This window comes from Lates calcarifer, unplaced genomic scaffold, assembly GCF_001640805.2.
Source record: "Lates calcarifer isolate ASB-BC8 unplaced genomic scaffold, TLL_Latcal_v3 _unitig_5649_quiver_1633, whole genome shotgun sequence".
Taxonomy (NCBI): domain Eukaryota; kingdom Metazoa; phylum Chordata; class Actinopteri; family Centropomidae; genus Lates; species Lates calcarifer.
The window spans coordinates 1-5,230 of record NW_026117640.1 but is presented as its reverse complement, the minus strand read 5'-3'; the positions used below and the strand labels follow the sequence as shown (position 1 = coordinate 5,230).

At 36.1% G+C, this 5,230-nt stretch overlaps 1 long non-coding RNA gene across 1 annotated transcript; it reads right to left on the bottom strand.

The window, feature by feature from the left end:
• Positions 1 to 2,415: 2,415 nt before the first annotated feature.
• On the bottom strand, positions 2,416 to 4,750 carry LOC108875482 (uncharacterized). Its single transcript, XR_001959881.2, has 3 exons — positions 4,496 to 4,750; positions 3,027 to 3,061; positions 2,416 to 2,712 (listed from the first exon to the last, which is right to left on the bottom strand). It is a non-coding gene; the product is annotated as an uncharacterized LOC108875482 (long non-coding RNA).
• Between the last annotated feature and the right edge of the window lie 480 nt (positions 4,751 to 5,230).

Here is a 5,230-nt window from a genome sequence, read left to right as displayed (position 1 = left end):
CAATTGTCCTTCAACTTCACCCATAATGGGTTCTAACTTTAATATCAGTGTTCTCCATTAATCACCCAGTCTGTGGCAACCCCCCACAGTCTAATTTATCTTGCCATAGTCTCATTATGAACCAGAAATATTTGAAGACTTCTCATAACAACATTAAACATTAAGCCATTGCTTCAGCAAGATATCTTTCAGATGACATGCACAGCCTTTGTGGAGACCAGTCAGTCCAAACAGTATATTGGTGTGATGTCACACATAATTTTACAACAATGATGATAATCTGGTGACTCAGTCAAGGTTTAGTTCTGACTCTCAAACAATGAAAAATGGAAATCAAATTGATTGACACTGCCAACTGACAAAAGATAGGATTTCTGTTTATTTTCTGTAGCCAACTACTAATTATCTGGCAGCAAAGCCAAAGCTCAGTTATATTCAGGGTTTTTTCTACATCGTCTATTTACTTGATCCAGTCAGCAGATAACAGCTCTGTGTTGTCCTCTTCTCCTCGGGCACCCCGCCTCCTCTTCATTACCTCTTCTCCACCTGGTCCTTTTCTCCTTGGATGCCCTCTCTCTTTTGTCACTTCTTCTCCATGTCGTTCTTCTTTCCTCTATTGCTCCTCCTGCTGTTTCTCTCTTTTTCCCTCAGTTATTTCTTTCCTCCTCCTCACATGCTGCCAGCTGTTGCTCAACTCATTGTTCGTCGCAGGTCTTTCTCTCTAACAGCTTGCTTTGATGAAAAATCATTTCCATCACCAATGTTGGCTTTGGACAAATGTTCTGTGAAGATTCTGCCAGGACTTGAGCTGTGGCTGGGCGTGTGTGTGTGTGTGTGTGTGTGTGTGTGTGTGTGTGTGGAGGTTACTTATTAGCATGCATATTGGCACTTGTAAATTGTAAAGCACTTAGTTAATGAACTAGTAGCTGTAGAATATGTATATAATATACTAAGAGTTTTCCCTCAGTAACCTCCTAATTACTGCTCACTGATTGTAATTAAGTAAGTTGTACATGAATTATGACCTTAATATGCTTTGCTCAGTATGGACCTTATAAGGTAGCAGTAACAGTAACTCCTTATTAATACTAGAGAGAATTACTTTTCTGGTCTTACTACTACCTTATAAGATAACTTCCTTACCTATTATCAGTAAGCAGTATTAGGAGGTTATTGAGAGAAATATGTGATGCATATGATCATGCAGAGTTTTTTATTACTGACTCCTTAATAATGACTAATAAGGAGCCAGTGTGCATGCAAATAAGCAAATAGTTGATGGTGAATAAGTGTAGACTAATATAAAGTGTTACCATGAATTCATATTAACTATACAATCTTCATCTTCCCTGCCATAAAGAGATGGATGCAGGAAGTTCTGGCACTGGATGAGCAGGAAAATGAATAAACCTGGGTCAAAAATAACCCAACCAGCTGTTCAGCAACCCAGCAATGTTTTTAGAGAAACAGTCCAGCACTGTTTTGCCTTTTCAAAGGTCCAGTATTGATAGTTTTTGACATTTTACATAGTTTTTTTCTGTGGTTTGATTTTTTAAAAGTCTCCATAGCAACATAACAATCTTGTCATTTGAGAAAATGAACAAAAATACTGCTTATGGCAGGTGGTAAGGATATCAAATATCCTGAATGAAATATTTCAGTTATTTCTTCTGTAGTTCATCATTGTGCAAGCAAAACAAGCTGCTGACTACTTTTAGAACATATGGGATGTTTAGCATATGATGCATTTGCGATCTACATCAAACACAAGTTGGCACCACGGAAAGCTCCAGAGGAGAGGACTCTTTCTTAGTGAGTTAGGCAAAGCACTGGTAATAACTCCCATACATTTAAAAATGTTGGACTAATTTAAAATGCTAACTATGTCCTTGGCAAACAAAAGACAAACTTTTCTTTACATCACCCTATTTTTTCAGTTTGTGTTCTAATAATATGAGGGAATTTTCTAAAAGTCTATAACATAAGTTTAAAAGACTCAAAACATGTATTTCTGTAAATGGGTGATTCTTCTTCATTGTATCTGTTTCACAGGTTATATCCTTGCCTTGTTTGCTGCCATGCATGGTCTCTTTTGTCATACATTTAATACATATTTTAACATATACAGTAACACATTTTCCATTTGAATATGTATGTTGAACTTTGTATGAGAGCTCTATTGACAGGCTGACTTCTTGTCTTTTCCTTTGTCTCCATAAGTGTCACAGTATTTTTTTTTGAAAAGGAGCTCTGTTAGTCATGATATAATGTGTTACGTGGAAATTTGCCACAGATTAAAACACAGAAAATCTACACCAACCAACCAAACAACCATCAAACCAAGGGTGTTATTAACTGGTTTCATGTTTTTTTTAGTGTGGGAGGAAACCGGAGTGCCCGGAGAAAAACCACGCAAGCACGAGGAGAACATGTTAACTCCACACAGAAAAAAGACTTGAGACATCAAGAAGATGTCAACATCTTCTTTCTGTGGGGCTGCAATGCTAATCACAGAGCCACAATGCTGCCCATGAAGGGTATGTGCTGTATATTTGTGTGTGCATGTGTGGGTGCAGTTACAAACCTTGACCTTAACCTTAACCTTCTCTCTGAGGCTCCAGAGCCTCCTTTGTCTCTTCATTTCTGGAACGAGCTTGTGACGGACGTTTTGTACCATCACACATCTGATCTCCTGTCCACCTTCCCAGGATACTAAGAGAAAGTCAGTGTCTTAATTATGAAGAAAAACCTCATTGCTGTTGTAGGATCAGTCCTGTATTTTATTGCATGTTAATCCAAATATTTCCTAGTTATTTCTCAGTGTGTTTTAAGTTGTAAGCAGGCACTTGCTGGATGCAAAATAATATTTGAAACATTAACTAATCATGTTGAAAATGAATATAGTTTCTAGAAAGAGGAAGGATTAGAAGATGAAATATAAGGAAATTAGTTAGTTGGTCTAGATACATGTAAAGCTAAACAACATTTGTCATCAGATTTGCTTTGGTCAAATTAGAAAATCTTACCTGGCCTCTTCTTCTGTGTTGGCTCTCCAAGTCACCTGAAGAAAGACAACAGAGCATAAAGAAACAGATGGCTGGATAATAGATGAATGAAAATTCCCACTGAAGACAAGTGTTACTCAGTCCAGGCTCTGGTTAGGTGAATGTTCTGTGGAGAAGCAGTTAGTTCTAGAATGAATGCATCATAGCAGATGAATGGAAGGCTCATTATCATATAATAGAACCTTTCCCTTCTCTGTGAAACCACACATACACAAACACACACACACACATACAGTTGTACACCTATCTTTGTGGGGACCTGCATTGACCTAATGCATGATGCTGTCAGACCCAACAAGTATAGTGAGAATAAATAATAAAGGTATATAATCATAATAATTATTGTGTAGTGTGTAGTAATTTCCCATAGTTTAATTTAAAATCTACACAGTATATGCTCACTGATACCATGTATGTATTTAAAAAATGTTGGTTGAATCAGATATGGAGTTGGTAAAAATGCCATGACCCTTTAACTTCATAACATTACACCACGAGAGATGTTAGCTAGCTAGTGGTAACGTTACCTAGAGATGTTAAGCTAAAATGTGCAGTGGGATATTTTAAGATCCCAGATTGTATTTTGTACAGTACACTATTACCACAACTTAGAGTATTAGTGAAATATGGATTCTGTAACACTTTATATTACACTTATTCACCATTAACTAATTGCTTATTCACATGCATATTGGCTCTTCATTAGTCATTATTAAGCTTATTATTCCCTGACTCTTCATGATCATATTCTACAGCTACTAGGCCATTAACTAAGACTTTCCCTCAATAACCTCTTTATTACTGCTTACTGACTTTAAGTAAGGAAACTGTTGTACACGAATTATGATAAATATATATGTTCAAATGTGTTTTGCTCAAACTACAAGTGTTAATAGTGTCCAAATAAGTCTAGATGACGTCTCTGTAACTCAGAATGTGTTCCCTTTTCTAAAGTGAGGTCTTGATCATCAGTTTCATGTTTAGTTATGTAAGAAAAGACCATATTTAGAATTACTTTTCTAGTGTTGCTGCTACCTTACATGGTCCATATTAAGATCATAAATTCATGTACAACAACTTCCTTACTTATTACCAGTAAGCAGTAATTAGGAGGTTATTGAGGGAAAACTCTTGGATGGACTAGTGGCTGTAGAATATGATCATGCTTCATAATGACTAATAAAGAGTCAAAATGCATGCGAATAAGCAACTAGTTAATGGTGAATATGTGTAGCCTAATATAAAGTGTTACACACACACACACATATGTAATATATAATATATAAAATGTTTTAGGCAGTTTTAGGAACTAATGTTAAAATGAGGATGCTGTCAAAAATAATGTGAGGTGTAGTAAAGAGAAAAAATCTAAATCAGATCAGTATTTATGACCCCCCCTCCCCACCTCCTGTCTTTAAAACAGCTCACACCTGTACTCAGGTAATTTGTTCCAGCATCTTGGAGAAGTTGCCTCAGTTCCTCTGTGGATTCAGGCTGTCTCAGTGTCTTCTGTCTCTTCATGTAATCCCAGACTGACTCCATGATGTTGAGATCAGGGCTCTGTGTGTGGGGGTCAGACCATCTACTGCAGGACTCCTTGTTCTTCTTGTCTCTGAGGATAGATCTTCATCATGCTGATTGTGTGTTTGGACTCATTGTCCTGCTGCAGAATTAATCTGGGACTGGTAGTACTGATGAAGGATAATAAATAATAATAAATAAATAATAAAAACATCTAGAGTGCCTAAAACTTCTGCTCAGTACTATATATATATATATATATATATATATATATATATATATATATAAAACATTGTATATATATGTATGTAATACATATATATATACAATATACATATGTGTATATATATGTAATAGTTGATATGCTCTGTGTGTGAAAAACTATTAAGATCCTTCACATAAGCAAAAGTCTCACAAAATAACACAAACAAACTAACCAAGTGAGTTCCAGCAGCTCCTGTGTTCTAAAATTCCTGTTTTTCTCAATGGAGTCTGGTGGTGATATAAAATGTTGTTTGTGGTTAAACAAAAATGATCCAACTCTTTAATAAAAAGCTCTGTCTCTGTAGGAATCCTATCCATAACCTGTCAGCGGCAAAAACAAGCACTTTGGTGGATGTACTTTGACAGTCTCCATTTGATTA